The sequence below is a fragment of the Ranitomeya imitator genome, chromosome 6, assembly GCF_032444005.1.
Source record: "Ranitomeya imitator isolate aRanImi1 chromosome 6, aRanImi1.pri, whole genome shotgun sequence".
Lineage (NCBI taxonomy): Eukaryota > Metazoa > Chordata > Amphibia > Anura > Dendrobatidae > Ranitomeya > Ranitomeya imitator.
This window is the reverse complement of record NC_091287.1, coordinates 314239695-314264625: the sequence shown is the minus strand read 5'-3', so window position 1 is coordinate 314264625 and position 24931 is coordinate 314239695. Positions and strand designations below refer to the sequence as shown.

General features: G+C 43.2%; 1 pseudogene; it reads left to right on the top strand.

Annotated features, from left to right (window-relative positions):
- The window catches only part of LOC138643374 (uncharacterized), a 64318-nt pseudogene that overhangs the window by 8481 nt on the left and 30906 nt on the right, over positions 1 to 24931 (top strand).

The window sequence follows — 24931 nt, the reverse complement described above, 5'->3', positions numbered from 1 at the left end:
CCTTAGAATGCGGTGAGTGAAGGACCTTCAGTGACGTCGCGGTCACATGAGCGGTCAGGGACCTTCAGTGACGTCGCGGTCACATGAGCGGTCAGGTGACCGGTCACCTGACCGCTCATGTGACCACGACGTCACTGAAGGTCCTTCACTCACCGTATTCTAAGGAACAGAGGGAGACGCTAGCAGCGCTGTGATCCAGGGCCCGTCCGAGGGTGCGTATATCCATGTTTTTTATTTTTATTCTTTATTTTTAACATGAATATGGATCCCAGGGCCTGAAGTAGAGTCTCCTCTCCTCCAGACCCTGGGAACCACACGCCGTGTAAGATGACTGGGCGTATAAGATGATCCCCGTCTTATACGGCGGGCATATCCCAAATTCCATATTTTATATGGAAAAGTTGGGGGTCGTCTTATACGCCCAGTCGTCTTATACGCCAGAAAATACTGTACCTTTATTCCAAGTATTGACCTGATTTCCAAAGATAAAAACTTGCCAGTCCAGATGAGATGGAGTCAGTTTCCTGTCATGTTGGCTTTTGCAATGACCATCAATAAATCTCAGGGACAGTCCTTGGATATTGTAGGAATTTATTTGCCTCTCCCAGTATTTTCACATGGGCAGTTATATGTGGCTTTCTCCAGGAGAAGAAAAAGCCAACAAATAATAATAAAATATTTGCGACACAGAAGCAGGGTAAACTTATTCCTAATGTTGACTTACTGTCAACTGTGTGTACAAAGAAGTCTTTTATTAAGCTTTTTAACAATTGTAAAAGCCGAAAAATTTTGTTCACAAATGTGGAACTAACTCCTAGCCGCGGTCTACGGTCCAAACATTGGTCATGGGCAGGGCCTTGGGGGCAGATCCAAAGTGCGCTCAACCCTGTGAAATAGCTTACACTCAGGAACATTGAGGAATAGCGCTATTGGATAGCTCTACCCGTTCATTTCCTTTAGGAATAGGGCTATGGGATAGCTCTACCCATTCACTTTCTTCATGGATAGCGCTATCGGATAGCTCTACCCGAACAGTATTAACTATAGATCTTTTTCATACACAAGGTAGGAGTGGCAGGAGAGGTACACCAGGTATTTATGTTTGCTATTAGTCTGCACATGCACCAGTCTGGTGCGTGGGTACACCCCATTGCATGGTTCGTAATCATCGCACGCCCGAAGGGTGCGCAATCACTCATATAAACTAAATTAATCAGTTTACCGTTGGTAAACGGTATAATGACAAATCAAATCAAATCCCTAGAATAACGGTTTTTGGTCGATACAGAATTGCAATAAAGTGCAATAACAGGTGACTAAAACATTGTATCTACCTCAAAATGGTATCAATAGAACATCAGCTCAGCATGAAAAAAATAAGCCTCAGATTCTGAAAAATGGAGACAATACGGGTCTCGGAAAATGGTGCCACTTTTTTTGTTACAAAGTTTGCTTTTTTTTCACCACTTAAATAAAAAATAACCAGTACATGTTTGGTATCTGCAAACTCATAATGACCTGAAGAATTATACTGGCAGATCAATTGTAGCATTTAGTGGACATGTTAAGTAAAAAAAAACCCTAAAAACAATTGTGGAATTGCATTTTTTTTTGCAACTTCACCACACTTGGAATTTTTTCCCCCTTTTCCAGTACATTAAATGGTAAAATCAATAGTGTCGTTCAAAAATACAACTTGTCCTGTAAAAAAACAAGCAAAAAAAATGGCCATATTGACATAAATATAAGAAAATTATGGCTATGGGAAAAGGGGAAGCAAAAAACGAAAACAGAAAATTGCAAGGTCATGAACGGGTAAATAATAAGCCCTCGGAATAATTTTCATTGACCTTATTTTTCAGTCATTTTCATGTAGATACTTCTCAGGACATGACATGGGGTGCAACCTAACCTGCAAGGGTTAATTTATCTCCTCACACTCAACCTCTGTTCTAAGCTATAAAGTGGGCATAAATTACACCCCAACACAGTTTACACACCCCAGTTACACAACACGCTGCTACCAGTCATCAAACACATGGGGTGGTGAGTTCCTTAAAAATGCTACTCTATGGCAATAAAAAAAAGGTCACCCACACTCTGAATGGCTATGGATTCTTTAGAGTATATAATGATTAAAATAACCCCTTCACCCTGGGCCATTTTCCTTTTCCGTTTTTTGCTCCCCTTCTTCCCAGAGCCATAACGTTTTATTTTTCTGTCAATATGGCCACATGAGGGCTTGTTTTTTTCTGAACAAGTTGTACTTTTGAATGACAACATTGGTTTTACCATATCATGTACTGGAAAATGGGAACAAAATTCCAAGTGCGGTGAAATTGCAAAAAAAACTGCAATTCCACAATTGTTTTATGGGCTTTTTTTCCATGTTCACCAAATGCTAAAATTGAACTGCCATTATGATTCTCCATGTCATTACGAGTTTGAAGATATCAAACACGTATGGGTTCTTTTTTATTTAATTGGTGAAAAAAAATCCAAAGCTTGAACACGACGATACCAAATATGTGTATTCTTTTATTTTTTTTTATTGTTTAATTTTGAATGAGGTAAATGGGGAGTGATTTAAACTTTTATAACATTTTTATTTTTTAATTTTTTAAAAAACTTTTTTTTATTACTTTACACTTGCTAAATAGTCTTCATGGGAGACTAGAAGCTGCGATCATCCAATCAGTTATGCTACACAGAGCAGGGCTGCAGTCCTGCTCTATGTAGCAACAATGATCACTTGCTATGAGCGCCGACCGCTGGGCGGCGCACATAGCAATCCAGCAATGACAACCACAGAGGGCTGCTGCAGACCCCAGGTTGTCATGCCAACCCATCGCCGACCCGCAGTCATGTGACATGTTAGTGATTGACAGCGGCATTTAATATGTTAACAGCCGCGAGTGGATCGCAATTCCACCCGTGGCTGTTAAGGACACATGTCAGCTGTCAAATCAGCTGACATGTGCTGGAAAAGATGTGGGATTAGCGCCAAAGCCCACCCCAAAGGGAGAGACCCGACCAGCGCCGTACATGTATGGCGCAATGCTATAATGGCATTAATACAAAAATACATTGCTTAAAAGAAAATATATGAAAAGAAAAAGAAAATGACACACAAATATTCAAAAGAGTTGTAAAGTGACAAGGGAGAAATAACAGAAAATACCTAGTTGTTCTTCTGTTTCCTTAGGGGAGAGGAGATCAAAGGGGTAATGTTCCACCTTGTGGACAGCAACACGTCAAGCCTGAAATGCCGAGGTGAGGAGATTTTTAAGCCAAAATGCTTCTCTGGTAAAAATGCAACTTGTCTCTTCAGAGAGGAAGAGGACTAGAACTCTAGTGCCACATATAGGAAGTAGCAATCCTAAAAGTCGGTATCGACTCACTAACGAGCCTTGTCACATGACATAGGATAAAAGCCAAAATCAAAATCTTTGGGGGAGGAGAAAATGAATCATGGATCACAATCTGCATAGGCAGGCCTTCAAATGTGAACATCTTTCTTTTGTGCAGCCCAATTTTCATATGCTTGACCCTGGCTCTGGTTTTCAGGATGGCCTGAATTGGAGTATTTAAAAGTTACAGTTTGTGACTGGATGGTGGGCTAATTTAGGGGCCAGGGCCTTGCATTTCAAATATCTTGGGTCTCTGGCTACCCCCTCCATACAGTACATAGTAAATATTCAGCTTGCTATATTGACCATTTGCTACCCCCTTTGAAGCTCAGAGTGACCAGGGTGGGGTGTTGGGATTGAAACTTCTGTACTCATAGCAAGAAGACCCCTTGGTTCTGAGTTCTTGCAATAATGGTAAATCCAGTCTGTCCATTTGCCATAGGAGCAGTTTGCTTATGGCAGACTCAACCCCATGCAAATACATGTCCTTACACCTCATCCCTTTTTGAAAGTGCATGGGAGCTGGCTATTTGTTTGCTACCAAGCACACGTTCTCACCCCCTTTGGGGAGATAAACCAATTTTAATTTCCTATAGTCTATTCAATCCTGGGTGGTACAGTCCTTCTTCGGGACAAAAACTATAGGTGAGGACCAGGGGCGGATTATCAGAGGGTCAATATGGGCGGTAGCCCAGGGCCCAGTGGTCTGGGGGGGCCCTGGGCTGCCGCACAGATTGACCCTCCACTAATCGTCTGTGATTGAATGCCCACCACCGGGCCGGCATGTATGTGCCCCCGGATCCGGTGGGCAGAGAGAGGGGGCCCGCATTGGGCCCCTTCTCCTCTGCTCACCGGGCCCCTTCCGGCGCTGCGGCGGTTTCCTATTGATGTGCGGGCGCGCGCCCGCACATCAATAGTTAACAACAACAGCCGCCAGCCAATTGGAGGCTGGCAGCTGATGTCGGCCGCAGTGCACACGTCGCCGGCGTCTGACGTCATTGTCAGTCGCCGGCGAGTGTGCGCTGCTGGAAGGAGCTCGCCGCCTGGAGCGCGGACAGGTGAGGAGACTGTTTTTTTTTTTTTTTGTTTTTTTGATAAGCTAACGGTTACGGTGGACACACTGGGGGGCAATGCTGGAGGACACACTGGGGCAATGCTGGAGGACACACTGGGGCAATGCTGGAGGACACACTGGGGGCAATACTGGAGACACTGGGGCAGATTGCTGGAGGACACACTGGGGGCAATACTGGAGACACTGGGGCAGATTGCTGGAGGACACACTGGGGGCAATACTGGAGACACTGGGGCAGATTGCTGGAGGACACACTGGGGGCAATACTGGAGACACTGGGGCAGATTGCTGGAGGACACACTGGGGGCAATACTGGAGACACTGGGGCAGATTGCTGGAGGACACACTGGGGGCAATACTGGAGACACTGGGGCAGATTGCTGGAGGACACACTGGGGGCAATACTGGAGACACTGGGGCAGATTGCTGGAGGACACACTGGGGGCAATACTGGAGACACTGGGGCAGATTGCTGGAGGACACACTGGGGGCAATACTGGAGACACTGGGGCAGATTGCTGGAGGACACACTGGGGGCAATACTGGAGACACTGGGGCAGATTGCTGGAGGACACACTGGGGGCAATACTGGAGACACTGGGGCAGATTGCTGGAGGACACACTGGGGGCAATACTGGAGACACTGGGGCAGATTGCTGGAGGACACACTGGGGGCAATACTGGAGACACTGGGGCAGATTGATGGAGGACACACTGGGGGCAATACTGGAGACACTGGGGCAGATTGCTGGAGGACACACTGGGGGCAATACTGGAGACACTGGGGCAGATTGCTGGAGGACACACTGGGGGCAATACTGGAGACACTGGGGCAGATTGCTGGAGGACACACTGGTGGCAATACTGGAGACACTGGGGCAGATTGCTGGAGGACACACTGGGGGCAATACTGGAGACACTGGGGCAGATTGCTGGAGACACTGGGGCAGATTGCTGGAGACACTGGGGCAGATTGCTGGACACAGTTTCTGGGGGCAATGCTGGACACACTGGGGCAATATGCTGGACACACTGGGGGCAATATGCTGGACACACTGGGGGTAATATGCTGGACACACTTGGGGTAATATGCTGGACACATTGGGGGTAATATGCTGGACACACTGGGGGTAATATGCTGAACACACGGGGGTAATATGCTGAACACACTGGGGCAGATTGCTGGACACTGTCTGGGGCAATGCTGGACATACTGTGGCAGATTGCTGGACACACTGGGGGTAATATGCTGGACACACTGGGGGTAATATGCTGGACACACTGGGGGTAATATGCTGGACACACTGGGGGTAATATGCTGGACACTGGGGGTAATATGCTGGACACACTGGGGCAGATTGCTGGACACACTGGGGCAGATTGCTGGACACTGTCTGGGGGCAATGCTGGACACTGGGGCACATTGCTGGACACACTGGGGGCAATATGCTGGAGTCAGACACTGGGACAGATTGCTGGACACACTGGGGCAGATTGCTGGACACACTGGGGCAGATTGCTGGACACACTGTCTGGGGGCAATGCTGGACACTGGGGCAGATTGCTGGACACACTGTCTGGGGGCAATGCTGGACACACTGGGGCAATATGCTGGACATACTGGGGCAGATTGCTGGACACACTGGGGGTAATATGCTGGACACACTGGGGCAGATTGCTGGACACACTGGGGGTAATATGCTGGACACACTGGGGGTAATATGCTGGACACACTGGGGGTAATATGCTGGACACACTGGGGGTAATATGCTGGACACACTGGGGGTAATATGCTGGATACACTGGGGCAGATTGCTGGACGCTGTCTGGGGGCAATGCTGGACATACTGTGGCAGATTGCTGGACACACTGGGGGCAATACTGGAGACACTGGGACAGATTGCTGGACACACTGGAGCAATATGCTGGACATACTGGGGCAGATTGCTGGACACACTGGGGGTAATATGCTGGACACACTGGGGCAGATTGCTGGACACACTGGGGGCAGGACTGGAGGCATGGGCAGAATGTAGACACGTGGCATGATTGGAGACACGGGGCAGGATTGGATCATGGGGCAGGATGGATACGATGGAGACAGATGGGGCAGGATGGGGAGATCATATGGTGTAGAATGGATAGTCATGAGTGCAGGATGGGAGAACATATGGCTGGAGCCAGGAATGAGACACACGGGGCCAGGGTGGGGAATATTATTACCATAGGGGCTAATTAAGGGATATTATTACTGCAGTGATGTATTTATTTTATTTTTTTGAGTATACTGTTTTAAATGGGGGGGCGGTCCTGTTACTGTGCAGAGTGACACTGTCACCTTTTTTTCTTCGTGTTGTAATGTAGAAGTTGTGAAAAATTAAGTAATGTGTTCTGCAAGCGGAGCTAGAGATAACTGTGTTATTTCCTGCAGAAACGAGTCCTGGCTAGAAAAAATGGTGGCGTTCTTTGCTGGATGAAAGATGAAGGACTTCACCTAGAGACGTCACTGGTGAGTCAGTGTTACCTATACACTGACACTATACACTGTATACTATATACAGAGCTCCTGTGTACTATGTCACCAGTGATCACTGTATTCCATATACATTATATACAGAGCTCCTGTGTATAATACCACCAGTGATCTCTGTATTACCTCTACACAGACACTGCATACTAAGTACAGATCTCCTGTGAATACTGGCACTTATAGTGTTATAGTATTGTGTTTGTTTGTTTTTTGTTTTCTTTTTTATTACTGATCAGTATTGTAGTATTCAGTCACTATGTGGTCTGGAAATGGTGTTGTGGTATTTGTCCCTTGTATGTGCTATTTGGTCACCAAATGGTAATATGTGGTATTGACATGGTGCGGTGGTATTTGTTCCTTGTATGTGATATTATTCGATCACTGTGGTTGTAATTTGTGGTCTGGTTATGGTGCGGTGGTATTTGTTCCTTGTATGTGATATTATTCGATCACTGTGGTTGTAATTTGTGGTCTGGTCATGGTGCGGTGGTATTTGTTCCTTGTATGTGATATTATTCGATCACTGTGGTTGTAATTTGTGGTCTGGTCATGGTGCGGTGGTATTTGTTCCTTGTATGTGATATTATTGATCAAAATATACCTAAATTGTATTGCAGATTTTAACAAATATTTAATAGGTTACAGTAGAGTAGGGCCCGGCCATTTTTCTGGAATAATCTGGCTCGGGTATGGCACATGACCCCCGTCACATAACCCCCGTCACCCGTTACATGACCTCCGTCACATGACCCCCGTCACATGACCCGGGGGGCCCACAGTGTATGAACAGCCCGGGGCCCTGGCTACCCTTAATCCACCCCTGGTGAGGACCAGTAGTTTACCACGCTCTATCTGATCAAGGGTTATTGGAATGTACCTATTACGGAGTCGACAAAGGAAAAGACCGACTTCTTAACACCAGAGGGTCTATACCACTATGTCATCCCTCCCTTTAGACTACATGGGGCCCCAGACACATTCCAGAGGTTTATGGACATAGTGCTAGAACCCCAGAGGAAGTATGCGTCAGCGTACTTAGATGACATCATCATCTTTAGTACTGACTGGCATACCCACTTGTCCCGGGTACAAGCGGTAGTAGATTCGCTCAGAGGTTGACGGCGAATCCCAAGAAATGTGCGATAGGGCTCAAGGAAGGACGATATTTAGGATGCGTGTTCGGCCGAGGGGTTATCAAACCCCAAATTAATAAAATCAAGGCAATTCTAAACTGGCCCTGACCTGTTACCACTAAACAGGTGAAGTTTTTCTCGGAATCATTGGGTATTACGGGAGGTTTATACCTAATTTTTCAGGGAGACCAACACCCCTAACCGATCTCCTCAAGGGAAAGAAGTTGGTCATGGTTCGGTGGAACCCCCTGGCGGAGGAAGTGTACCAATTCATGAAGGTGGCACTGTGTGGACAGTCCATCCACATTAGCCCCAACTTCCAGAAATGCTTCATCGTGCAGACGGATGTCTCTAACATGGGACTAGGAGTGGTCCTGTTGCAGGAGGTGAACAGAGAGGAACATCTGGTCACCTACCTAAGTAGGAAACTCACATCGGCTGAAAAAAATTATAGCGCGGTGGAGAAAGAGTGCCTCACCATTAAGTGGGCCTTGGAGTCCCTACTCTATAATTTACTTGGTCGACCGTTTCACTTGGTGACAGATCATTTACCCTTGGTATGGATGAGAAATGCCAAGGAGAGGAATGCTCAGGTCCCCAGATGGTTTCTCTCTCTGCAGAACTTTAATTTCACTGTGGAACATTGGGCGGGGAAGTCACAGGGAAATGCGGATGCCCTGTCACGGGCCCCTGTATGGTGACAAATATTCAACTCCAATAGTATGTGAGGCAGCAACAGGTGTTATATGCGAGGATCGCCATGTGTCCCCAAAGATGTGCATAGAAGCATATTGAGGCCGCTGGAGTGCATTGCAGTCACAGGCATAGCAGTGGTTGCAGTGCAAAATAAAAGTAAGTTTGGTCTTGGGCAAGCAGATTTAAGAAAACCCGGCATGGGCTTTTATTTTTGGAGCGATCTACAGGATGGTAGTGGGGCAGTTTGCTCCCTACAGACCAGATCCAACAAGTGGCCCCTGGCCTCACATTTCATTTAAAAACCCTGCAGCAAAGGGTTAGGTGTGTCAGTCTTGTTTTGCAAACTTGCAGAGCAGGTGGCTCTGCAAGGCTCAGCCTGTGTGAAGTAACATAGCACAGTGATGCAGTCGCCCACCCCAAGCGGTCTCGGATACAGACTGTCTTGATTCTAGGCTGCGATCTGGAGAATACCATTTGTTTTCCAATTGTGAGTACGTTGTAGGGACTTTGTCTTTTAACTTTCCTGTGGTCACTGCCTGTCTGTCACACTGCGCTAACCCTGCTGCACTACATCTCTCATAACATTATCACCAGCCCAATCCATTTGTGGTGTGCCATTACATCATCATGGATGCCCTGACTGCACAATTGCAGCAACAACAACACACAACTTGCATTTTCCACTTCTCTGCAGTTTCTACTCCATCCTAATCAGTCATCTGAGCCCAAGGTAAAATTACCGGACTGTTTCTACAGGGTCCAAAGTGAGTTTTCCATCTTTTTTGCTTCATGTCAATTGCATTTTTGGCCCTGTCCTACCTCTCTCCGGGGGAGAGCATCAACACATGAGTATTGTTTTGGCGTTGCTTTGTGGAGATCCTCAGGCTTGGACATTTTTTCTCCTGCGGTTTCCTCTGTTGATGTTTTTTTCTCTGCTCTGGGTCCAATTTATGATGATCCAGATACAAATGCAATTGCGGAATCAATGATTTGTAGATTGGTACAGGGAAATTGTAAAGTAGGTAAAGTGGAGAACTATTGCTTTCAGTTTAGCTACTGAGCAGTGGAGACCTCCTCAAATGACCCAGATCTCCGCAGTCAATTCTGCCAAGGTTTCTCCAGTAAAATATATGATATGATGGTTTATAGTTCCTCTCCATTGTCCCTGGATAAAGCCATGCCTCTGGCTGTGTGCCTTGTCCGAAATCTTATGGATAAGGACATATTTGAGACTTCTGTGTTTAATTCCTCAACCTTTTGAGGCAGGTGAACCTATGCAAATTGGGGCCTGCAGAGAGTCTAAGGAGGAAGTGGTATGTGAAACACCTGCTGATTTACTGTGGTTGAATATGCCATGTTATGATTCAGTGTTTCAAATTCAACAATAAATTTATTAAAGAGGATATAAAAAACATTAAGATATAAGTACACTGATCCCAACAGTTTGAAGTGATCTCTTATGCATACTACTGGATGTGTTCTACAAGAATCTTTGGTTACCAAATCTAGAGTTATAAGTACCTCTGCATTTGTTGACAAAGGTTCCGCATTAGATCTTAATGACAGTTATCAAGTGTGGGTACACAGTTTCAATTCTCGGTCATCCTATTCAAGCATCAGCAATTGATAATTCCCTTCTGATCCAAAGTAATGTTAATTCTAAGGTTGACAATGTTTGCAAGGAAGTAGGAGTGTTAGGCATAGAATTTATGTCTTTCATGGTCTTTCCTTCATTTCCAGCTAAAGTTGTGTTGCATATCGCTGGTTGGTGAAAAGCAATCCTACCATCAATTGGAAGAGTCGCAAGGTTAAGTATTGAGGGAATTTTTGTTTTTCCAATTGATTGTCTAAATTCCTGGCATCCATGAGATCTCTTCTTCCATATTTTTTTCTGAATTTTGAGGATATTTTTTGAGGATGTTTTGAGGATGGTCATATCATTGTGCTATCAAATGTAAAACAGTGGCCATATTGCATTAATCCCGTTTAATTTCTCTCTTCCTGAAAGAGATGCCTTGAAAGAGTTCACTCTAAAGCATCTAAACAGTCTCTCCAAGGGTCACATAAGGCCTTCCACCTCACCAGTTGCCATGGGATTTGTATTTGTCTAGATAAATCACATCAGCCGCATTTCCAACATCATGATATAAATCTGATCACTAACGTCACAGCGGCATCATGTCCAATAGTCTTTGAGAAAATGGCTGCTATCCTGGCTAATACAGTTGCCCAGTTTGAGAGGATATAGTTTCCATGAATATCTTTCTCCCATTCTCTGGATATATACAATATTATATTTACTTCTTAGGTATATAAGGTTTCTGTATTATACTACTCTTGGCATAGTGTAATCTCTGAATTTTGATTATGGTTTACTGATCAGGATAGCTTGTTCTTTACCCTACTATATAATGACTAGATGGTGGCCCGATTCTAACACATCGGGTATTCTAGCATGTGTATGTATGTATGTATATAGCAGCCACATAGTATATAGCACAGGCCACGTAGTATATAGGAGCCATGTAGTATATAGCAGACACACAGTCTATAACACAGCCTGTTGTGAATTCGGCTCTTGGGCTCCCTCCGGTGGTTGTTGATGGTAATGCAGTTATTCCTGAGCAGCAGTCTTGGACAGGTGTTTCTACTAATTGCAATTCGGACTGGGGTATTTAGCAGTGCAGGACTCATTAGTCCTTGCCAGTAGTCAATGTTCCTTTGGAAGTGTTGGTCCTCTGCCTGGCCCCTCCTGCTTGCTGCCAATTCAGCTAAGATAAGTGTTTTCTTCTTTTTTTTTTAGACACACTGCTGTGTGTTTATTTTCTGTGCTTATCTTGTTTCTATTTTATTCCTGCTAGACTGTGCCTGATGTTTTTCTCAATCTAGTTGGACTCGCTGGAGTCGCAGATATACTCTCCACATCTTTAGTTAGGTGGTGGAGTTTTTGTATTTTTCTGCTGTGGATATTTTGTACTACTAATGTAGTAGTGTTTTATGCTGACCGCATAGTATCCTGTACTATCCTTTCCTATCTAGGTAGAAGTGGCCTCCTTTGCTTATCCCTGTTTCTGTCTGCATGTGTCTTTTCCTCTCCTACTCACAGTCATTATTTGTGGGGGGCTACCTATCCTTTGGGGTCTACTCTGAGGCAAGAGAGTTTTCCTATTTCCATCTTTAGGGATATTTAGACCTTAGGCTGTGTCGAGGTGTCTAGGTCTGGTTAGGCACACCCCACGGCTACTTCTAGTTGCGGTGATAGGATCAGGGATTGCGGTCAGTAAAGTTACCACTGCTCCAGCGAAGGTCATTTCATGCTGCTCCAAGGCCACCTGATCATAACAACAGCCCATGTAATATATAACATAGCCCACGCAGTATATAACACTGCCCACGTAGTATATAACACTGCCCACGTAGTATATAGCAGCCACGCAGTATATAACACAACCCACGTAATATATAGCACAGCCCATGCAGTATATAATACAGGCCACATAGTATATAACACAGCCCATGCAGTATATAACACTGGCCACGTAGTATAATGCAGCCACGCAGTATATAACACAGCCCACGTAGTATATAGCAGTGTGGGCACCATATCCCTGTTAAAAAAATAATTAAAATAAAAAATAGTTATATACTCACCCGCCGGCATCCAGCGAAGCTGTCCCGATGCGCGCGCTGCTGCCGCCAGCTTCCATTCCCAGCGATGCATTGCAAAATTACCCAGATGACTTAGCGGTCTCGCGAGAACACTAAGTCTTCTGGCTAATTTCGCAATGCATCTCTGGGAACGGAAACTGGCGGCAGCCGCGCGTGCATCGGCGGACGATGAAAGGTGAGAATAGCAGGTTTTTTAATTTTTTTTTATTTTTAACATTAGATCTTTTTACTATTGATGCTGCATAATCAATAGTAAAAAGTTGGTCACACAGGGTTAATAGCAGCGTTAACAGAGTGCGTTACCCGCGGCATAATGTGGTCTGTTAACGCTGCCATTAACCCTGTGTCAGGGCTGACTGGAGGGGAGTATGGAGCGGGCACCGGGCACTGATTGGACGAAAGTAGGGAGGGACTAATTCTCGGCCAGACTGTGCGTGTCGCTGATTGGTCGCGGCATTTTGGCCACGACCAATCAGCGATGCGGGATTTCCGTTACAGACAGAGACAGACAGACAGAAAGACAGACAGACGGAAGTACCCCTTAGACAATTATATAGTAGATATTACAGATTGTGCCTATAATGACTAAACTATTCTCTTTCACCTCTAGTAGGATGTAGAAATGCATCAAAGTATATCGTGCATTCATGTTCTTTATGTTTTTTTTTAAATAGTTTTTACTTTTGAGACTAATATGCTCCTAGGGGTTCAAACAGTCCCTCACTATTTTCAAGGCCACTCTCACTACAGCAAAACAAGCCTACCTCTCATGTCTCATATCCTCCTTGTCTCACAACCCTATATAGCTATTCAACACTTTAAATTCTCTCTTCCGTCATCAACTCCACTCAGACTTTGCCTCATTCTTCAAGTAGAAGATTGATAACATCAGAGAATGCTTTGACCTCCAACCCATTTGAGAATTCATGAGAATATCAATTAAATGTAGCTCCCTGACCCCACACAACTCATGTAACCCCACAAAAGGACACTGCCATCTCCATGTTTCACTGTAGGCACCATCCATAGCCCCTCCTCCTAACTACTCAGCCCTCCTAATCCAAAACCAACTTCTCCACCATTACAGAAGATCAACTTTCTGCTCTACTCTCAAAATCGAATCTCACCACCTGTGCACTAGACCCAATCCTGTCCTACCTCATCCCAAACCTCACCACAGTTTTCATCCCAACCCTAACCCATCTCTTCAACCTATCAGTAATGACTGGTGTTTTCCCCTCATGCTTTAAAGATGCCTCAATCACACGCATCCTCAAAAAGCCTTCTCTTGACACATCCTCTGTATCTAGTTACCGCCCATATAATTTCTTCCCTATGCCTCAAAACTACTGGAATAACATGTCGATTTTGAACGGTCCTCCGACCTCTCCTCCTGCTCCCTCTTGGACCACTTATAATATGGCTTCCAACCTTATCACTCCACTGAAACTGACAAAAAGAGTAATGAGTTTTTGGTGCACAGCTAATGACTCGATAAACAAATGCAAGGGTGCAGATCAGTGGTCATGAATAGTAATAAAAAAAAAGAGAAAGCAAGACCACTATATGAAGTGCACACCACCAATACATTTACCCTTCCTGATATATAGCATCACATACAGGCATTGGCCCATTGAGATAGCTGTGTACTGCTATTCCAGGATTGATTGATGCTAGATATAATTATTTACATGTGACCATATTGTATATTGATCTATCAACATATGGTTTATATTTATATACATGATTGCCTGCACTAGGTGTGGAAGCAGGGTTTATGCGGGGTGTTTGATTATTTTTTTAAATGTTTTTATTCATGTTGTCAATAAAGCTTTTTCCCTTTTATAATGTATTGGTGGTGTGCACTTCATATAGTGGTCTTGCTTTCTCTTTTTTTTGTCCACTGAAACTGCCCTGACTAATGTCACCAAATACCTACTAACCGCCAAAGCCAAGCGACGCTATGTCTTCCTCCTCCTGGACCTGTCCTCTGCCTTTGACACAGTGAACCATTCCTTATTACTACAGACCTTCTTATCTCTTGGCATCACAGACTGGGCCCTATCTTGGATCTCGTCATACCTAACAGACTGGACATTCAGACTGGACATTCAGCATCTCCCACTCACACACCACCTTCTCACCTCGCCCCCTATCTGTTAGAGTCACGCAATGTTCAGTCCTAAGGCCCCTGCTCTTCTCCATTTACACCTTCATCATGGGACAGCTCATAGAATCTCACAGCTTTCAGTATCATCTCTATGCTGATGAAACACAGATCTACCTCTTTGTACCTGATATTACCTCCCGACTAACCAGAATCCCACAATGTCTGTTTGCTATTTCATCCTTCTCTGCTAGATACAGTGGGGCAAAAAAGTATTTAGTCAGTCAGCAATAGTGCAAGTTCCACCACTTAAAAAGATGAGAGGCGTCTGTAATTTACATCATAGGTAGACCTCAACTATGGGAGACAAACTGAGAAAAAAAAATCCAGAAAATCACATTGTCTGTTTTTTTATCATTTTTTTTGCATATTATCGTGGAAAATAAGTATTTGGTCAGAAACAAACAATCAAGATTTCTGGCTCTCACAGACCTGTAACTTCTTCTTTAAGAGTCTCCTCTTTCCTCCACTCATTACCTGTAGTAATGGCACCTGTTTAAACTTGTTATCAGTATAAAAAGACACCTGTGCACACCCTCAAACAGTCTGACTCCAAACTCCACTATGGTGAAGACCAAAGAGCTGTCAAAGGACACCAGAAACAAAATTGTAGCCCTGCACCAGGCTGGGAAGACTGAATCTGCAATAGCCAACCAGCTTGGAGTGAAGAAATCAACAGTGGGAGCAATAATTAGAAAATGGAAGACATACAAGACCACTGATAATCTCCCTCGATCTGGGGCTCCACGCAAAATCCCACCCCGTGGGGTCAGAATGATCACAAGAGCGGTGAGCAAAAATCCCAGAACCACGCGGGGGGACCTAGTGAATGAACTGCAGAGAGCTGGGACCAATGTAACAAGGCCTACCATAAGTAACACACTACGCCACCATGGACTCAGATCCTGCAGTGCCAGACGTGTCCCACTGCTTAAGCCAGTACATGTTCGGGCCCGTCTGAAGTTTGCTAGAGAGCATTTGGATGATCCAGAGGAGTTTTGGGAGAATGTCCTATGGTCTGATGAAACCAAACTGGAACTGTTTGGTAGAAACACAACTTGTCGTGTTTGGAGGAAAAAGAATACTGAGTTGCATCCATCAAACACCATACCTACTGTAAAGCATGGTGGTGGAAGCATCATGCTTTGGGGCTGTTTCTCTGCAAAGAGGCCAGGACGACTGATCCGGGTACATGAAAGAATGAATGGGGCCATGTATCGTGAGATTTTGAGTGCAAACCTCCTTCCATCAGCAAGGGCATTGAAGATGAAACGTGGCTGGGTCTTTCAACATGACAATGATCCAAAGCACACCGCCAGGGCAACGAAGGAGTGGCTTCGTAAGAAGCATTTCAAGGTCCTGGAGTGGCCTAGCCAGTCTCCAGATCTCAACCCTATAGAAAACCTTTGGAGGGAGTTGAAAGTCTGTGGTGCCAAGCGAAAAGCCAAAAACATCACTGCTCTAGAGGAGATCTGCATGGAGGAACGAGCCAACATACCAACAACAGTGTGTGGCAACCTTGTGAAGACTTACAGAAAACGTTTGACCTCTGTCATTGCCAACAAAGGATATATTACAAAGTATTGAGATGAAATTTTGTTTCTGACCAAATACTTATTTTCCACCATAATATGCAAATAAAATGTTAAAAAAACAGACAATGTGATTTTCTGGATTTTTTTTTCTCAGTTTGTCTCCCATAGTTGAGGTCTACCTATGATGTAAATTACAGACGCCTCTCATCTTTTTAAGTGGTGGAACTTGCACTATTGCTGACTGACTAAATACTTTTTTGCCCCACTGTATCTACAACTCAAAATGGACAAAACAGAATTCATCATCTTTCCCCCTTTTCACTCAAGCCCTCCAACGGACCTATCCATTAAAGTAAATGGCCGCTCACTCTCCCCAGTCCCACAAGCTCCTTGCCTTGGGGTAATCCTTGATTGTGATCTCTCCTTCAAACCGTATATCCAAGCCTTTTCCACTTCCTGCTGACTTCAACTCAAAAAGATTTCTCGGATCCATACATTCCTCAATCAAGAATCTTCAAAAACACTAGTCCGTGCACTCATTATCTCCTGCCTTTGACTACTGCAACCTTCTGTTTTGTGGCATCTCTTTTAACACTCTCACACCCCTCCAATCTATTTTAAATTCTGCTGCCCAACTATTCCACTTATCCCCCACTATTCCACAGCCTCTCCTATCTGTTAATCCCTTCACTGTCTCTCCATTACCCTTAAGGTACCGTTACACTAAACGACTTACCAACGATCACGACCAGTGATACGACCTGGCCGTGATCGTTGGTAAGTCGTTGTGTGGTCGCTGGGGAGCTGTCACACAGACAGCTCTCTCCAGCGACCAACGATCAGGGGAACGACTTCAGCATCGTTGAAACTGTCTTCAACGATGCCGAAGTCCCCGGGTAACCAGGGTAAACATCGGGTTACTAAGTGCAGGGCCACGCTTAGTAACCCGATATTTATCCTGGTTACCATTGTAAAAGTAAAAAAACAAAAAAACACTACATACTCACATTCCGATGTCTGTCACGTCCCCCGCCGTCAGCTTCCCGCACTGACTGTGTCAGCGCCGGCCATAAAGCAGAGCACAGCGGTGACATCACCGCTGTGCTCTGCTTTACGGCCAGCGCTGACAGTCAGTGCAGGGAAGCTGACGGCGGGGGACGTGACAGACATCGGAATGTGAGTATGTACTGTTTTTTTTTTAACTTTTACAATGGCAACCAGGGTAAATATCGGGTTACTAAGCGCGGCCCTGCACTTAGTAACCCAATATTTACCCTGGTTACAAGTGAACACATCGTTGGATCGGCGTCACACACGCCGATCCAGCGATGACAGCAGGTGATCAGCGACCAAAAAAAGGTCCTGATCATTCCCCAATGACCAACGATCTCCCAGCAGGGGCCTGATCGTTGGTCGCTGTCACACATAACGAGATCGTTAGCGGGATCGTTGCTACGTCACAAAAAGCGTGACATTGCAACGATATCGTTAATTAAATTGTTATGTGTGAAGGTACCTTTAGACTCCAGTTCAAAACTCTAACCATGACATACAAAGCCATTCACAACCTGTCTCCTCCCTATATCTGCGATCGTCTCCTGGTACTTACCTGCATGCAACCTCCGATCCTCACAAGAGATCCTTCTCTACTCCCCTCTTGTGTGCTGTTCCCACAATCGCATACAAGATTTCTCCTGCGCATCACCCCTACTCTGGAACTCTCTATCACAACATTTCAGACTCGCGCCTACCATGGAAACCTTCAAAAGGAACCTGAAGACCTACCTCTTCCAACAAGCCTACAACCTGCAGTTACCACCAAACCGCTACACGACCAGCTCTACCCTCACCTACTGTATCCTTACCCATCCCTTGTAGATTGTGAGCCCTCACGGGCAGGGTCGTCTCTCCTCCTGTACCAGTCGTGACTTGTATTGTTAAGATTATTGTACTTGTTTTTTATTATGTATACCCTTTTCACATGTAAGGTGCCATGGAATAAATGGCGCAATAATAATAATAATGCTGATTAATGAATGAAAAAGATCGAGGGTCAATGAGATCCCAAGTGCCCCTTTTACTGACATATTTTCAGGCGCTCCCATTCCTGTGACTACCTCATTTTGCAGCCAAGTGAACCCATCTACCACATTCTCCAATAGGCAAATTATCATCTTTTAAGTTAAAGGGGTTGTCTGGTATAAAAAAAATGAAAAGTCTGCAGTCACTTTGTGTAACTGCAGATTTGTGAAACCTTCCAGTGCACAGACCATGTGCTGCGAGGATTCGCCATTCTCTGCCCGGGGATCAGAGGTCAGGTATACGATATGCATACTCCCAGGCAAAACCCATCTAGTGGACGTGGTCTTGCTCAATACAAGTAGGTGTGGCCATCTAGTGGGCGTCGCCTTGCCAATACGAGTGTATGGAGCGAGGCTCTGCCCATTAGATGGGTTCTGCCTGGCAGGATGCATATCACATAGATTACCTCTGTTTCTGGGGCTTGCAATGGTGAATCCTTGCAGCGCACAGTGCATGCGCTGGGAGGACTCAGAAGTCTGCAGTCACACAGAGTGCAGACTTTTCATTTCAGACTGGACAACCCCTTTAAGACTTGAAGGTTCCTGTTTTAAATACAGCAGGTCACTAAACAACTTGTAGAAAATACGCAAGTTCTATTGAAATGAAATCCTCATGGATCTGCAGCTCTGGCCCCTCAAGACTGATATTAAAAGTGCATTTTGTTTGTGCTTTAATATAGACATTAGTATAACTGTATATATATATATGTTCTTCATTTTGCACAGTTTATATTTCATTATGTCTACATAAAAATATAAAGCATTGCCTGAAAAAACAGCAGGGGTATGGTATCTGGAAAAAGGAGCCGACCTTTATTTCAGACTCTTCTTATTAAATCTTCATTTCAGCAATGCATTTATTACTCAACATTATGCACTTGGAGAAAGTAAAAATGCATAGCTTATTCATGTTGTATGAAAAAATGTTATTTTAGAAAGTGCTAAAAAGCTGGTTTTAAGCTTTAAAACCTGACAAGCATGATATCCATAGCATAGTTGAGCCCACTGTGTTTTCGGGTGAGCCAAATCCATTACAGACAGAGCGGTGATATATAACAGGTCACTACGCGGTTTCCATGACAATGCTGTGCTGTTCTAAGTAACACATTTACTGGATATCAATTTCTCCTGCAGACTATTTTTCATTAGGATGCATGTTATATTTCATTAGAAAGTACCATGCCACACTGTGGAACTTTAACTTAAAGACACTTTTGCAGTAAGATTCATACTTTGTTTCTATGGGAACGCTGTGTATTTTGGCAAACTTCAGTATTCTAACAAGTAGCTAAAATAGTAATACGACCTCCCCAAACCATGGCTACATTTAAACGTCTAATATTGCAAATCCAAACAGTGAAGTGTGCCCAGGAATATTGGAGGGCATTACATGTTAAAATACTTGTGGTGCTAGACCTCAGAGAAATAAAAAAAAAAAAAAAAAAAAAAAGATACATCAACAATTATAGATAAACTCTCTTTTTAGATTTTCTAATATATTTGATAACAGACATATTTAGCCATTATTATTACTGGTTATAATTTGTGCATGGTGATAAATGGACAGTACAAAATTTCATCCTAAATGCATATGTACATTTTGAACTGGTGCAATTGTAGTAGGGCTTAGGCTACTTTCACACTGGCGTTTTTTTTAATACGTCGCAATGCGTCGTTTAGGGGAAAAAATGCATCTTGCAAAGTTGTTTGCAGGATGCATTTTTGCCCCATAGAGTAACATTACCGACGCATTGTGACGTATTGACACACGTCGCAACCGTCGTGCGCCGGTTGCGCCGTGTTGTGGCGGACCGCCGGGAGCAAAAAACGTTAAATGTAACGTTTTTTGCTGCATACGGACCGCTTTTTTCCGACCCCGCATGCGCGGCCGGAACTCCGCCCCCACCTCCCCGCACCTCATAATGGGGCAGCGGATGCGCCGGAGAAATGCATCCGCTGCACCCGTTGTGCGGCACATCAAACGCTAGCGTCGCAATCTCGGCCCGACGCAATGCGACGGGCCGAATCGGACGCTAGTGTGAAAGTAGCCTTATTGTCATAATAAAATAGCAAAATACTTGGTTGATGCTGCCAAGAGTATTTTGTTAGGGCCACAAGTTCCCTTACCCTAGAATGCTTTAGGGCTCATTCATATGTCCGTTTATTGCTTATGAGTGCTATCCATGTTTTTGATGGATAGCACTGTGACCTGTGATAGTGAATGGGGCAGTTCACATGTCTGAGACTTTTTGTGCATAATCAACGAGATATGTTCAATTTTGATCCATGTGTCCAATAAAAATTGGCAATGCAAGTCTTTAGTCCATGAAAAAAAAAAATCAGCACTCAGATTATTGCAGAATCATTGCACCCTTGAGAAAGCTGGTTGCGAAACGCGCGTCAGGTAAGAAGGGAGTCACAGCATTCATGTGGAGAAGCACCGCAGCTTACACTGATCCATATTATTCCTGTTAACTGTTCATTGCATGTAACTATTTTTCAGGGAGACATCACTTGCACTTCACATGATAGTCAGTTGTTGCTATTGTTGCATAATTGACTTAATATCAAAGGTATGTATTGCACTTTATATTAGACATACATTCTACTTTTGATTTATTATTTATTCTATTGGCTATAACACCTGTACTGTATATGGGATGCAATAACATCTCTCCATTTGCAAAGTTTTTGCTACTATTTAATTTGGGATAAAAAATGAAATAAGGATTACATTTTGGGTGTGTATCCAATTATGTGTTTTTGGATTACATGAACACTATTGCTGTTATATATTTCCAATACAAATTACCGTATTATCTTTCACAATTGTGCAGAATCCAACCAGAGGAGCAGCACTTTTAGACCTAATACTATCTAATAGACCTGACAGAATAACAAATCTGCAGGTGGTCGGGCATCTAGGAAATAGCGACCACAATATTGTACAGTTTCACCTGTCTTTCACTAGGGGGACTTGTCAGGGAGTCACAAAAACACTGAACTTTAGGAAGGCAAAGTTTGACCAGCTTAGAGATGCCCTTAATCTGGTAGACTGGGACAATATCCTCAGAAATAAGAATACAGATAATAAATGGAACATTTTTAAGAACATCCTAAATTGGCAGTGTAAGCGGTTTATACCTTGTGGGAATAAAAGGACTAGAAATAGGAAAAACCCAATGTGGCTAAACAAAGAAGTAAGAAAGGCAATTAACAGTAAAAAGAAAGCATATGCACTACTAAAGCAGGATGGCACCATTGAAGCTCTAAAAAACTATAGGGAGAAAAATACTTTAGCTAAAAAACTAATTAAAGCTGCCAAAAAGGAAACAGAGAAGCACATTGCTAAGGAGAGTAAAACTAATCCCAAACTGTTCTTCAACTATATCAATAGTAAAAGAATAAAAACTGAAAATGTAGGCCCCTTAAAAAATAGTGAGGAAAGAATGGTTGTAGATGACGAGGAAAAAGCTAACATATTAAACACCTTCTTCTCCACGGTATTCACGGTGGAAAATGAAATGCTAGGTGAAATCCCAAGAAACAATGAAAACCCTATATTAAGGGTCACCAATCTAACCCAAGAAGAGGTGCGAAACCGGCTAAATAAGATTAAAATAGATAAATCTCCGGGTCCGGATGGCATACACCCACGAGTACTAAGAGAACTAAGTAATGTAATAGATAAACCATTATTTCTTATTTTTAGGGACTCTATAGCGACAGGGTCTGTTCCGCAGGACTGGCGCATAGCAAATGTGGTGCCAATATTCAAAAAGGGCTCTAAAAGTGAACCTGGAAATTATAGGCCAGTAAGTCTAACCTCTATTGTTGGTAAAATATTTGAAGGGTTTCTGAGGGATGTTATTCTGGATTATCTCAATGAGAATAACTGTTTAACTCCATATCAGCATGGGTTTATGAGGAATTGCTCCTGTCAAACCAATCTAATCAGTTTTTATGAAGAGGTAAGCTATAGGCTGGACCACGGTGAGTCATTGGACGTGGTATATCTCGATTTTTCCAAAGCGTTTGATACCGTGCTGCACAAGAGGTTGGTACACAAAATGAGAATGCTTGGTCTGGGGGAAAATGTGTGTAAATGGGTTAGTAACTGGCTTAGTGATAGAAAGCAGAGGGTGGTTATAAATGGTATAGTCTCTAACTGGGTCGCTGTGACCAGTGGGGTACCGCAGGGGTCAGTATTGGGACCTGTTCTCTTCAACATATTCATTAATGATCTGGTAGAAGGTTTACACAGTAAAATATCGATATTTGCAGATGATACAAAACTATGTAAAGCAGTTAATACAAGAGAAGATAGTATTCTGCTACAGATGGATCTGGATAAGTTGGAAACTTGGGCTGAAAGGTGGCAGATGAGGTTTAACAATGATAAATGTAAGGTTATACACATGGGAAGAAGGAATCAATATCACCATTACACACTGAATAGGAAACCACTGGGTAAATCTGACAGGGAGAAGGACTTGGGGATCCTAGTTAATGATAAACTTACCTGGAGCAGCCAGTGCCAGGCAGCAGCTGCCAAGGCAAACAGGATCATGGGGTGCATTAAAAGAGGTCTGGATACACATGATGAGAGCATTATACTGCCTCTGTACAAATCCCTAGTTAGACCGCACATGGAGTACTGTGTCCAGTTTTGGGCACCGGTGCTCAGGAAGGATATAATGGAACTAGAGAGAGTACAAAGGAGGGCAACAAAATTAATAAAGGGGATGGGAGAACTACAATACCCAGATAGATTAGCGAAATTAGGATTATTTAGTCTAGAAAAAAGACGACTGAGGGGCGATCTAATAACCATGTATAAGTATATAAGGGGACAATACAAATATCTCGCTGAGGATCTGTTTATACCAAGGAAGGTGACGGGCACAAGGGGGCATTCTTTGCGTCTGGAGGAGAGAAGGTTTTTCCACCAACATAGAAGAGGATTCTTTACTGTTAGGGCAGTGAGAATCTGGAATTGCTTGCCTGAGGAGGTGGTGATGGCGAACTCAGTCGAGGGGTTCAAGAGAGGCCTGGATGTCTTCCTGGAGCAGAACAATATTGTATCATACAATTATTAGGTTCTGTAGAAGGACGTAGATCTGGGGATTTATTATGATGGAATATAGGCTGAACTGGATGGACAAATGTCTTTTTTCGGCCTTACTAACTATGTTACTATGTTACTATGTATTTATTTATTGAGGTAATTTAAATTTTTGCTACGTCAACAATTTCCTTTTTCTTTGTTTTGGTCCTCATAGACCTTATTATTTTCTAATTTTTTGTAACCATATTCTAATAAAAATTATATTTTTATGCTAATTTGTGGGTGGTCTCTGTTTCTCTATTTGACCTTTTATATGCATTCATATTGTTATGGGAGTATTTCACCCAGTTAACATATTGTGTATATTGATGGGGGAATTTTTCCAAAGTTACGTTCCTGGCCGAGAAAAACAAGTTGTGCTTTGCCTATGCAATATTAAATGGGAAACTTTTTTTGTTTCTCATCTGAGAAAAACTGATGAAATTCAACTCTGATGGTAAAAACTGACACACTGACCAAACTGAGATGAAAAAAATCAATGATGAAACTCAGACCAATTTTCTCGTATAAGAAAATCACTGAGGTCTGAACGAGCCTTTATAAGAAGAATATTCATCTGTGTTAGGGTCATATACATCATATTACAGTTAATATCCTGATAGTTTCTATACACAGCAACTTTACAAATACAACATATTACTTTTCTACATATCTTGTGCTAAGTCTCAGGGACAGAATTATAACGAATTCTCAGGCATGATGGAATTTACAATTTTCTGATCACCTAATAACCACATTATTTGACTGTGCAGAGTTTGCTTTGAGAATTTGATACAGGGAAAAGTAGCCTTTAATTATCCATGATAAGCAAAAAATAATTGCTTTCTTTAAAAACAGAAAACACGCCTGTCTACAGGTTGTACATGGTATTGTATCTCTGACCCATTTCCTGCAATATAGCTAACCAACCTGCAGGAACCCACAGAAAAGTGTGACACTGACGAAAGCATCAAAATCCTGTACAACCCATTTAAAATCAAAAGCTGTACAGTTATCAAATGTGCAGAAAGCATTTAAACACCCCCTGGTAGTGTATACCTTTTCTAGTTATTTTGATAATGCCAATATGTTTCAATGCAGCTAAAAATAGTGCATAAAAAAATAAAAAAAATTATAATTTAGTGACAATTAAATTGTTTCATATTCCAATAATAACGCTGTGCTTTCATATTTACGAATACATTTGAATCATGTTTCTGATATATATTTATCTAAAGAGAATTATGGACAAGCCAGATTCAAGACTTGGGCAATCAGTTGTTAAAATCCATTATTTATTGGTGATTAAAACATGGTGATACAGTGTACAGGAGATACCAACGCCTTTCAAATGTGACAACAATCTTAGTCTCATTTTTATTGCACTATTATGTAATCAAACAGTTATAATCCTGGTCATTTACTGCATGTATTTACAAATATATTTTTGTACATCAGACCTTTTACAAAAAGGGAATACAGGATAACTGTGTAGTTTCAGTATTATACATTGTGTATGATTGTGGTA